This window comes from Ovis aries, chromosome 1, assembly GCF_016772045.2.
Source record: "Ovis aries strain OAR_USU_Benz2616 breed Rambouillet chromosome 1, ARS-UI_Ramb_v3.0, whole genome shotgun sequence".
In the NCBI taxonomy this organism is placed as follows: Eukaryota; Metazoa; Chordata; class Mammalia; order Artiodactyla; family Bovidae; genus Ovis; species Ovis aries.
This window is the reverse complement of record NC_056054.1, coordinates 9,235,177-9,248,698: the sequence shown is the minus strand read 5'-3', so window position 1 is coordinate 9,248,698 and position 13,522 is coordinate 9,235,177.

Sequence of the window (13,522 nt, the reverse complement as noted above, 5' to 3'; positions counted from 1 at the left end):
CACGTTCAGTCAATTTCTAAGACATGCCAGAGACAGCGCTAGGAGCAGCATATACGGAATAGAAGTCAATGTCGCACCCAAAGTCTCAGGACTTCAGAAGTGTCAGAGCAGAACTCCCACCCAGGTCTGTTCATTTCCTTTATAGAACTCTCTTCACCACTTCATGCAAATAAGCTTCCAAAGCCATCCTGAAAGGCAAGTGAATGAGAGCTGTCCTCAGTGATAGATCCAAACCCCTTCATGGTACAGGTATGGAAACTGGGGCTCAGGAAGCAAAAGGCGTGCCCCTTTGTTAGACAATAATTCGGTGGCAGAACCAGACAAGAACTTAAATCTGACATGGCCCCTCTGTCTAATGCACTAAATTCAGTTTGATTCAACAAATATTTGTTGAGCATATATTATGCTGTGCCAAGCACAGTTCTAGGGATGTATCAGTAAATTCAAAGAGATGAATAGCCATGCTCTAGTGGATTTCCATTCTAAGAAGTGGGGAAAAGATAGTGAATAATGAATAAGCAAAGTATACAGTATGTTAAGAGTGAATAAGTGCTATGGATAAAAACAAACAAAACGATAACGTAGGATTAGGGGGCTGGAGAACTGCATGGATGGCTGAGCTGAAGTTTAAAACAGAATGGTTAAAGGAGGTCTCACTGAGACTGAGAAAGCTTCCTAAAGGCAAAGGTTTCCACTTCATCATTCATTGAGAAATTACTGACCACTTACAGTGTCCACTCTTTTGATAGAAGTAGGAAGCCAGCCATCTCTCTCAAGGATCCCAAGAGCACCACCGTGGTCTGAGCGATTTTCCCCTAACAAATGGCATTCCCCAAGCTCATAAGCAGTTAAGTGGCTGCAATGCTACTGACCACTTCCACATGGCACTTCCATCTAGACGCAGCATGAAAAGTGTGATACTCAGACAGTGGTCGATCATTGAATTGATAAGGTGTCCCCTGGTCGTGCTGGGGTATAGGCCGTTTATCTGCAGGAGTCTTTCTCCCCTCCCAGTAACTCACCACACGCAGCACCCCTACAAGTCTCTCACTCTGGAAAATACCCCACCTAACTTTTACCACCTTCATCATTTCCCTGGACTAGAGCTAAGCCTATGACCAAAGCCCTGTGTGAAACTCCCAGGCGTCAGTTAGTCACCTGTGTAAGCCAAATGAAACTGTGGACTCCTGTGTCTGTCCCAGTCTTCTAATCAGAGTCTACTGACCCCGGACCATTCATTTTCTCCCTCCCTCTAATTTGTTGACGTAGCATTCTAGAATGAGAGGTCTCTGCTGAGGGCCTTCATATTGCATTATATGGGAGCAGTGATACTGTGTGTTTGGATAGAATTTTTCAGTTGACAAGGGCACTCACATCCATCATGTCGTTTGAGTTCCATAAAAGTGCTGGATCATTATCCACACACATACCACCCCCCCCCCTTTCTTCAGGGTAAGAAGACTGTGCTCTTAGGAGTGAAGTATCTGTCCAACATCGCACAGCATTTGAAACACAACCAAATGCCCTGGGCTCTTTCTAAAACTCCAGGCTGGCTGGCCCTATGGGTAACGTCTAGTGGCAGGCCAGAGAGATGAAGTAAGGTGACCCTTTCTGATTCACCCTCAAGTGAATCAGAAAGATAATAGAGATATAAGCCAGAGATCCAGGAGCAGTATAGTATTTCCCAAACTTCAGCACCTACAAAGATCACCTGAGGAGCTTGTAAAAAGGCAGATTCTGGTCTGTAGGTCTGGGGCAGAGCCTGAAATTCTGCACTTCTGTAAAGCTCCTAGGTGATGCCAATACACCTGGTCCTTGGGGTGCACTCTGAATAGCAAGAGGACAGTGCAAATCGACACACCAAGCTGACTGAATGGAAGGCTCCCAGGTCACAGTTCGGCCCTTTAGCAGCTGTGTGACTTCATGCCAATCCTCACAGAGCTCAAATTCAGGGTGGTGGTTACTTTTTTCTTTTCAAACTTAACAACAGAGAGATGCCATTGTGGACGCTCACATTTATGCCTAACACGGGGGTGGGTATCACCTGAAATCTGGTCTGAGCTGCACTCACTATGCAAGTGCCCCCTGCCCAAGGCTACATCCAGCTAGAGGAAGGGACATCATTTCTCTCATTTACACCAGGGCATCACATGGGCCCGCAGAGGTCTTGAACTTCCCACCATCCTGGACAGCTGCTCTTGGGCTAATCCATCTGCCTTTACAGGACTCCGAAGAATTGATGTTTTTGAACTGTAGTGCTGGAGAAGACTCTTGAGGGTCCCCTGGACTGCAAGGAGATCCAACCAGTCCATCCTAAAGGAAATCAGTCCTGAATATTCATTGGAAGGACTGATGCTGAAGCTGAAACTCCAATACTTTGGCCATCTGATGTGAAGAACCAACTCACTGGAAAAGACCCTGATGCTGGGAAAGATTGAAGGTGGGAGGAGAAGGGGATGACAGAGGATGAGATGGTTGGATGGCATCACCGACTTGATAGGCATGAGTTTGAGTAAGCTCTGGAAGTTGGTGATGGACAGGGAAGCCTGGCGTGCTGCAGTCCACAGGGGTCGCAAAGAGTTGGACACAACTGAGCGACTGAACTGAACTGAACTGAACACATGCAATGGGGAAATTCAGGCAGGAGGTGAAGTCTGAGCTGGGACCTGAAGGAGGTGCAGGAGTGAGCCTTGTGGTTAATGGAGAAGTGCAATGTGGGTATAGGAACGGCCTCTGTAACAGGTTTTGGAGCAGTGGTATGCTCGGTGTGGTCAAGGAAGACTCAAGAAGACCTGTGCCGCCGGAGTGGAGTGCGCCAAGGAGAGTATCTAGGTCACGCGGAGGCCTCTGGGTTTTATTCCAAAGGTGATGGGATAACGCTGGCGCGCTTTGTGCTGTAGCCACTGCTGCTGCTGCTGCAGCTGCGCCTCTGCGTAGTCTCTGTTTAAGTGTTTTAAGGGAGCTGGGGCAGGAATAATTCATTCAACAAACTCAACATACATATCTTGAGTGCCTACCATGTGCCAGGCACTATTCTAGGCTTCAGTCTAGGTTCTGGGAATATTGTTGTTGTTCAGTCACCAAGTCATGTCCAATTCTTTGCAACCCCATGGACTACAGCACACCAAGCTCCTTTGTCCTCCACTATCTCCCGGAGTTTGCTCAAATCCATGTCCATTGAGTCGGTGATGCTATCTAACCATCTCATCTTCTGCCGCCCTCTTCTCCTTTTGCCTTCAGTATTTCCCAGCATCAGAGAAAGGAGATCAAACTGGTCAATCCTAAAGGAAATCAACCCTGAATAGTTATTGGAAGGACTGGGGTTGAAGCTGAAGCTCCAATATTTGGCCACCTTATACAAAGAGCTGACTCACTGGAAAAAAAAAAAAAAACCTGATGCTGGGAATATTAGCAGTGAGTGGAAAAGGCCAACTCCCCACCCTTGTGAGGCTTGCATTTCTGTCAACTGGAAGATGAATCTCAGCTGTCTCACTGAGATCCGCTGAGGATGAGACAGTGATGGTATTCCTACCTCTCTTTGGATGTGCAAGTTGGGCTGGAGGTTGAATAAGCCAGAAATGTCTGAGGGACCCACTGTTACCTGCACACAGATGCTTTGTGTTGGTGCTGTTGCTGCTGCTGCTGCTAAGTCGCTTCAGTCATGTCTGACTCTGTGCGACCCCATAGATGGCAGCCCACCAGGGTCCCCCGTCCCTGGGATTCTCCAGGCAAGATAACTCTTGTGGAAATTGAGAGCAAGAGGTTGATGCCATGTTGGGGTCAATGTGAAGCAGAGAGAAAGCAGAGCCACAGGTAGGAAAAGCCCGCGGGGCTGAGTTTCCTGAGGGAGCAGGAACTGACCTTGAGAGTGAACATAACCCTTGAGAATGCACATAAATTCTGGGGAAGAAAGGAAATGAGATGAGAGGCTTGACCTTGCTCATATTTTACAGGCATGGACATAAGTATTCTGCCCAAATTGTACTTGCCCTTCAAAATCCAGCTTAAACAGCAGCTCTTTTATAGGACCATCCCTAATACCTTCATCACTTCTGCCTTTTAACAGATGTCTTGCCTCTCACCTAGCTGGGTACTTCTGGAGCCTGTCACAAATACTTGCTGGGTGAGTAAATAGATGGGAGGATGGGTGCCGGGATGGACGGATATACAGATGGATGATATGATACCCTAGCTTGTTGAAAGGTATTTCATGTGGCAGTAAGGGATCCCGAAGGAAAGATCTGAAATTTATTAATTAATCTCTTTTTTCCTTCTATGCTGCCTAGACTGTGTGGCCTTGTACATAACAAGAGACCAACAAATATGTTCAGAATGAAAGAAGATAAGCTTTGGCCAGAAATACGAGTCCAAGGGTTCAGTTTTTCCCATGAAACTTTAATGCTGAAAAGGATTTCTGCATGTGAAATTCACCTTTCTCTGCTCACCTTTACATAATTTAAGCAGCATGTGGCTCCTTGGGGACTTCTTTGGACATTAAGTTCTCTTGCAATAGTCCAAGGATTGAACAGCTGCACTTAAGCAATTACCATCGATTCGTCATTATGAGGGGAGGATGGGAGGAAGGGCGTGGAGCCGAGAGACAGAGGTGCAGAAGAGCCCAGGGACAGAGCAACCCAAGCACCAAGGAGTACAGGGCTGCCTCTGTGGAGGCAGGCTGCCTGGAGACGTCAGTGTCCCTGGAAGTACAGGAATGCCGCGCAAGGCCATTAACACATCCCACAGGCACAGAAGCCTTTAAACGGCTTCCTGGCACATTTGTTTCTCTCCCCCTGAACAGGATCTGGCTCACGCTCCTCAACGTCAGCTTGACAAGCACATCTCAACACGGCAAGTCAGAATAAGGAAGAGGTCAGAGAGGTAGTTTCTGCTTTGCAGTGAAAACCCAGGAGACGGGAAGAAAAGCCTTGAGGGGCTCTTTGAAGATGGGAGTCTCCTGGGAGCTGTCAGAGAAGTGGGAAATGGCTCAGGCAGGGTCTGCTGGCTCCCCCACCCTCAGCTCCAGAAACATCTGTGCTGATGACTTGATAAGGAGCGATGTCTTGATAAGAAGAAATGTCTTGTTGAGAGATGTCTTGATAAGGCTAAGTCCAGGTTGGAGATAACCAGCACTGCATAGGAGCAGCTGGCAGGGACCCCCTGGGAGGAAAGATAATAAATGACTCCTGCAGGGACTCAGAATTCAGAAAGGGGAAGTTCTGAGAAAAAGAGGAAGAGTAGTTTTCCTCCCCCTGACTCCTCATTTAAAAGGAAAATTCCCTCCAATGGAGGTGGGTGGGTTAAGAAACTCCACGGCCCCTCCTGCTTCATTGTGAATTAGTCGTGTTCAACTCTCTAACCCAACATTCAAAAAATGAAGATCATGGTATCCTGTCCCATCACTTCATGGCAAATAGATGGGGAAACAATGGAAACAGTGACAGACTTGATTTTCTTGGGCTCCAAAATCACTGCAGATGGTGACTGCCATGAAATTAAAAAGACACATGCTTCTTGGAAGAAAAGCTATGACCAACCTAGACAGCTTATTAAAAAGCAGAGACGTTACTTTGCCAACAAAGGTCCGCCTAGTCAAAGCTATGGTTTTTCCAGTAGTCACGTATGGATGTGAGAGTTGGACTCTAAAGAAAGTGCCAGAGAATTGATGCTTTTGAACTGTGGTGTTAGAGAAGACTTTTGAGAGTCACTTGGATTGCAAGGGGATCTAACCAGTCAATCCTAAAGGAAATCAATCCTGAATATTCACTGGAAGGACTGATGCTAAAGCTGAAACTCTAATACTTTGGCCACCTGATGTGAAGAACTGACTCATTGGAAAAGACCCTGATGCCTGGAAAGACTGAAGGCAGGAGGAGAAGGGGATGACAGAGGATGCGATGGTTCAATGGCATCACTGGCTCGATGGACATGAGTTTGAGCAAGCTCCAGGAATTAGTGATGGACAGGGAGGCCTGGTGTGCTGCAGTCCATGGGGTCTCAAAGAGCTGGACATGACTGAGTGACTGAACTGAACTGAACTGAACCCTCTTGAGGACAGAGACACTTGAAAATGGAGAAGTGAGGAGCAAACTAGCACCATCATCCAGCCCACTCTGAGGCAGGCAGCTTCTCAGACCCTGTCTTGTCAAACCACGAAAACAATTCTCTAAGACAAGTTCTCGGATTCCCATCTGTGGTGGGTTAAATTGCGGTCCCCCATCAGGTATGTCTTAGGAACTGTCACTGTGATCTTATTTGGGGGAAAAAGGGGTTTTTGCAGGTTTAATTCAGTTAAGGGTCTTGAGATGAGGTCTTCTTGAATTATGAGACGGGTCCTAAATTGAATGCCAAGTGTCCTTATAAGAGACAGGAGAGAAGCTGACTCAGTGGAGAAGGCCATGTGATGATGAAGGCAGAGACTGGAGTGATGTTGCCACAGTTAAGGAATTCTGGGAGCCACTAGAAACTGAAAGAGGGGATGGAGGATCCACCCCTAGAAACTCCAGAGGAGGAATAGCCCTGCTGACACCTAGATTTCACTCTCTGGCCTCGTCAAACTATGAGAGAATAAGTTACTGCTGTTTTAAACCACTAACTTTGCAGCAACTTTTTAATTGGAGTTTATTCACAGTGTTGGGTTATTTTCACATCAAAGTGAATCAGTTGTGTGTGTACATATACCCACTGTTTGTCACCGTAGAGCATTTGAGAAGAGTTCCCTGTGCGACACAGTAGGTTCTCATTAGTTACCCTGTTTTATACATAGCAGTGTATAGATGTCAATTCTAATCTCCCAGCTCATCCCACCTCCCCTTCTGCCCTTGGTATCCATAAGCTTGTTCTCTACGTCTGTGTCTCTGTTTCTCCTTTGCAGACTGGTTCATCTGTACCATTTTTCTACATTTCACATATATGCATTAATACACAATATTTACTTTTCTCTCTATTACACTATTTTATACATGAGAAAAAGGAGGCTCAGAGAGGGTGAACAACTTCTCTAAGGACATCTGGCTCGGATGAGACAGATCTGGGTTATAGATCCTGAGAAGCAAAAGGTTAGGATTTTCCAAAGAGCACCTGCCAAGACGCATCCAGAAAGGCCCACCAAATAGAATCCCATAGTCAAAAAGCTGGGGCCCTGCTTTGAAGGTCCTCTCTGCCGGCATATGCGGTGAAGCTCAGTGAAACCCACTTAACCTTCACTTCCTCAGCAAGACCTGTGCTCACTCTCTCAGCCCAGCTGTTCCTTCTCATTGTACCTTCCCCACTTCCCTCCTTCACACTTAAAAATCTCAAGCCCCAGTAAATGTGTGTTTGGAGTTTTTTTTTTAACTTTTATTTTATATTGGAGTATAGTTGACATACAATATTGTATTAGTTGCTGCCGTACAGCAAAGTGAATCACTTATATGTGAATATATATATATATCTATTCTTCTTCAGACTACTTTTTCATGTAGGTTATTACAGAATATTGAGTAGAGTTCCCTATGTTATCCAGTAGGTTTTTATTGATTATCTATTTTCAAAATAGTAATGTGTATGTTGTTAATCCCAAACTCCTGATTTATCCCTCCTCCCCCCCGCCCCCCGCCGCACCTTTCCTTTTCTCAAACCCCAAAATATAAATTTGTTTTCTGTGTCTGTGAATCTGTTTTGTAAACAAGTTCCTCTTGTATCATTTTTCTGGATTCCATATATGAGTGATGTCATATGTTTGTCTTTCACTGACTTGCTTCACTTACCATGATAATCTCTAGGTCCACCCTTGTTCCTGCAAATGGCATTTCATTCTTTTTCATGGCTGAGTAATATTCCTTTGCATGTATGTACACCACATCTTCCGCATCCATCCAAAGGACATTTACATTGCTTCCATGTCTTGACTATTATAAGCTGCTGAAAGGAATGTTGGAGTTTGGTTTTTGTTTAATGTCTTTTCCCTCAACTAGACCATAGCTCCATGACAGGTAGGATGTGTCTGATTTCTTCCCTGTGGAATTCCTAGCTCTGGGCCCAGCACTTGGTACATGGCAAGTATCCATTGATATCTGCTAAATGGATGATTAAGAAAAAACTGTTTAACTTTATTCAATCCAAGCTTTTCCAAATTTATTTAGCTGTTTTTTTAATATGTTTTAAAATTTTTATTGCAGTATATTTGGTTTACAGTGCTGTGTTAGCTTCACTTCAGTTCAGTTCAGCTCAGTCGCTCAGTCGTGTCTGATTCTTTGCAACCACATGAATCGCAGCACACCAGGCCTCCATGTCCATCACCAACTCCCGGAGTTCACTCAAACTCATGCCCATTAAGTCGATGAGGCCATCCAGCCATCTCATCCTCTGTCGTCCCCTTCTCCTCCTGCCCCAGATCCCTCCCAACATCAGAGTCTTTTCCAATGAGTCAACTCGTAGCATGAGGTGGACCAAGTACTGGAGTTTCAGCTTTAGCATCAGTCCTTCCAGTGAACACCCAGGACTGATCTCCTCTAGAATGGACTGGTTGGATCTCCTTACAGTCCAAGGGACTCTCAAGAGTCTTCTCCAACACCACAGTTCAAAAGCATTAATTCTTTGGTGCTCCTTCTTCACAATCCAACTCTCACATCCATACATGACCACAGGAAAAACCATAGCCTTGACTAGAAACGGACCTTAGTCGGCAAAGTAATGTCTCTGCCTTTGAATATGCTATCTAGGTTGGTCATAACTTTCCTTCCAAAAAGTAAGCATCTTTTAATTTCATGGCTGCAGTCACCGTCTGCAGTGATTTTGGAGCTCAATAAAATAAAGTATGACACTGTTTCCACTGTTTCCCATCTATTTCCCATGAAGTGATGGGACCAGATGCCATGATCTTCGTTTTCTGAATGTTGAGCTTTAAGCCAACGTTTTCACTCTCCTCTTTCACTTTCATCAAGAGGCTTTTTAGTTCCTCTTCACTTTCTGCCATAAGGGTAGTGTCATCTGCATATCTGAGGTTATTGATATTTCTCCCAGCAATCTTGATTCCAGCTTGTGCTTCTTCCAGCCCAGTGTTTCTCATGATGTACTCTGCATAGAAGTTAAATAAGCAGGGTGACAATATACAGCCTTGACATACTCCTTTTCCTATTTGGAACCAGTCTGTTGTTCCATGTCCAGTTCTAACTGTTGCTTCCTGACCTGCATATAGGTTTCTCAAGAGGCAGGTCAGGTGGTCTGTATTCCCATCTCTTTCAGAATTTTCCACAGTTTATTGTGATCCACACAGTCAAAGGCTTTGGCATAGTCAATAAAGCAGAAATAGATGTTTTCTGGAACTCTCTTGCATTTTCCATGATCCAGTGGATGTTGGCAATTTGATCTCTGGTTCCTCTGCCTTTTCTAAAACCAGCTTGAACATCTGAAAGTTCACAGTTCACATGTTGCTGAAGCCTGGCTTGGAGAATTTTGAGCATTACTTTACTAGCGTGTGAGATGAGTGCAATTGTGTGGTAGTTTGAGCCTTCTTTGGCATTGCCTTTCTTTGGGATTGGAATGAAAGCTGACCTTTTCCAGTCCTGTGGCCACTGCTGGGTTTCCAAATTTGCTGGTATATTGAGTGCAGCACTTTTACAGCATCATCTTTCAGGAATTGAAATAGCTCTACTGGAATTCCACCACCTCCACTAGCTTTGTTCGTAGTGTTGCTTCCTAAGGCCCACTTGACTTCACATTCCAGGATGTCTGGCTCTAGGTGAGTGATCACACCATCGTGATTATCTGGGTCATGAAGATCTTTTTTGTGCAGTTCTTCTGTGTATTCTTGCCACCTCTTCTTAATATCTTCTGCTTCCGTTAGGTCCATACCATTTCCGTCCTTTATCGAGCCCATCTTTGCATGAAATGTTCCCTTGGTATCTCTAATTTTCTTGAAGAGATCTCTAGTCTTTCCCATTCTGTTATTTTCTTCTATTTCTTTGCATTGATCACCGAGGAAGGCTTTCTTATCTCTCCTTGCTATTCTTTGGAACTCTGCATTCAAATGGGTATATCTTTCCTTTACTCCTTTGCTTTTCACTTCTCTTCTTTTCTCAGCTATTTGTAAGGCCTCCTCAGACAGCCATTTTGCTTTTTTGCATTTCTTTTTCTTGGGGATGGTCTTGATCCCTGTCTCCTGTACAATGTCACGAACCTCTGTCAATAGTTCATCAGGCATTCTATCTATCAGATCTAGTCCCTTAAATCTATTTCTCACTTCCCCTCTATAATCATAAGGGATTTGATTTAGGTCATACCTGAATGGTCTAGTGGTTTTCCCTGCTTTCTTCAATTTCAGTCTGAATTTGGCAATAAGGAGTTCGTGATCTGAGCCACAGTCAGCTCCCGGTCTTATTTTTGCTGACTGTATAGAGCTTCTCCATCTTTGGCTGCAAAGAATATAATCAATCTGATTTCGGTGTTGACCATCTGGTGATGCCCATGTGTAGAGTCTTCTCTTGTGTTGTTGGAAGAGGGTGTTTGCTATGACCAGTGCATTCTCTTGGCAAAACTCTATTAGCCTTTGCCCTGCTTCATTCCGTATTCCAAGGCCAAATTTGCCAGTTACCCAAAGGTGTTTCTTGACTTCCTACTTTTGCATTCCAGTACCCTATAATGAAAAGGACATCTTTTGGGGGTGTTAGTTCTAAAAGGTCTTGGAGGTCTTCATAGAACCATTTAACTTCAGCTTCTTCAGGATTAGTTGTAGGGGCATAGGCTTGGATTACTGTGATATTGAATGGTTTGCCTTGGAAACGAACACAGATCATTCTGTGGTTTTTGAGACTGCATCCAAGTACTACATTTTGGACTCTTTGGTTAACCATGATGTGTTAGCTTCAGATGTACAGCAAGTGAGTCACTTATACATATATCCACTTTTTTTTTAAAGATTCTTTTCCTGTATAGGCCATTACAGAGTATTGATAGAGTTCCCTCTGCTATAGAGCAGATTCTTATTAGTAATCTATTTCATATATAGTAGTATCTGTATGTTAATGCCCTATCTCCTAATTTTGTCCTTCCCCCTCCCTTATCCCTGGTCAACCTTGTTTAATTGTTAAACCTTCCCCTATAGCACCTGAGAACATTAGATCTGGGGAAAATTGGGGGTCTCTGCCAACGAGCTGGACTGATGACACTGGTTTCCCTGAGGCTGGCTTGAGTCAGACCTTCCCCCTCCTCCTTGGCCCAAAGAGTTTTCTCTCTCTTTGGGAGAGGGAGATACTCATGAGGCAATGTAAACCCAGTGAATATATCTGTGAGACCTGGAGAGAGAGGAGGAACAGAGGAACTGATTTAAAGTTAACCTAGAGAAATAAATGTGTGATACTGGTGAAAAAGATTCTGAAATTTGAAAAACAGAACCAAAGAAAATGACAAACTTTATAAGATATTAAAAATAATAAAAAAGTTAATATTTAAAAGTGTTTGAGAGTGAGATAAACCAGTCAAATAAAGGAAGATAAAATCCAGATAAAAATCCAAAATCACACAGGAATTTTGCACATAATAAATATGGCATTTCAAATCAGTTAGGCAAAAAAGGATTATTCAACAAGGGGTGTTGAAAATACTAGCTTGCCATCTGGGAAAAAAAGTAAAATTGGATCTTGTCTTCACTTTTCACATCCAAACAAATTCCAGATGGAACAAGGATTTCTACAGAAAAAATAAACTCATAAAAAATACTAGAAAGGAATGTGGAAGACATTTTATGACTATGGAGTGGAGACAGCCTTTCTCAGCACGACACCAGCTCTGAAGAGAAAAAGTAAAGAATGGGTTCATTTGAATAGAAAAATCAAATTTTCAGGACTTCAAAAAATATTGTAAATAACCTCAAAAGTCTTCAAACAGACTGGGAAAAAATATCTGTAACTTATATGACAAAGGCCTGGCTGACTTAATATATGAAAAGTTCCTGTAGATCAATAAGAAAACAACAACCCAATGTGGGGGCGGGAAAACGTGTGCAAGACACAAACCCAAACCCAAAGCAGACAACACAGAAAAAGAGACCCACAGGCCACTGATAATCTTCTTTAAAGGTGTCTATGGCATCTTTCATGATGAAAGAAATGCACATTTTAAACTGGTTTTCACTTTTCAATGGGCAAAATTCAGAAATTTGATGAGACTGTGGTAGCAGGGGGTGGGGAAAGAGATACTCTTATTCCTGTTGGGAGAAACTAAATTGGTTCAGGCTTCTGCTGGGGAATTTGGTGACATCTATCAAAATGAAAATCATGGATCAGAGGTTCAGTCAATGCAGATTGCTAGTTCAGCAATGGTTGAGCTAATCCCTGGCCAGTCCCTCAGGTCCCCAAGGCCACCTCTCCTCAGCCACCTGCCAGGACCTCACATCCCCCTGAATGACCATGAGCACTGGGAGGCCTCCTTCCACCCTAGACCTGGAGCTCTGCACTTCCTGACGTTACTGTCTGTGGTTTACCAGATGGACAAGGATGAAGTGGCTTTAGAGAACTCTGCCAAAGGGTTTCTTCTCGAATCCCACTATGGGAGGGAACATGCTTAGAAGTCAAAAACCCTGAGGGAGCTACAATGTGGCCATCCTCCTTCAGAAAGCAGCCCGCGGCAAATGAGAGTGGGGTGGAATGCAAGGAAGTGTGCATTTCACTTGAACAAGACTGTGACTCTGCTTTTAAAAGGAACTGCACAGGCAGACTGTTAACCCAAATGATCCTGAGGATTCACAAATTCTGAGGTCCATTACCTGATGGGTCCTCGTTATCCATCAAAGAACAGGACGAACATGGAACTAATCTCTCCACCGTGTGTAAGCTGTACCAAACATCCACCGTCTTTTCTTTGAGTATTTCCACTAGTCTTTACATAGGGAATCTTATAGCATTCCCCAAAGAAATATGCATTTTAAGCCAGCATCCTATCCTAGGAATTTATCTTTTAGATATGCTCACATATGTGCTAAAGACATGCATGAGGATAAGACTGATGGTGCTAGCAAAAGACAGAAATATTTTAAATATCAGTAGATAGAGAACTAGGTGGATTATAGGTCATCATGCCATGGACAATCAGGCAGTAATGAAAACGACTGAGGCAGCTGATATAGATGCCTCCAAAATATATCAATTTTTTACTGAATATTCCAACATTGATGCAAAAAATCTATATATGCATGGAATATATCTAGAAGAAAAATTGCCAGGACCAAAAGTACACAGTAAAAAGGATCATTCTGATCCCCTGCAGGCCAACCCTACCTAGAGAATGGAAGGTCTAGATGTCATCCAAAATCTGCTTGACCAACCAGGTCCGCAGCAAGGATGGATGCAAGGAGCTGCATGGGGCAGGTGCAGTGATCCTAACTCACAGCCTTGAGGCAGAAACCCATTCCCAGGATACGTGTCTCCATTGCCAATACCCCTGATATGTGGAGTGCAGTCTGCGTGGAATACCCAGCACAGCTCTTAGAGTCCTAAGTAATACCTCCTGCATGAAAGCTTCCCCCTTGGAATATTTGCAGCTGCTTCTG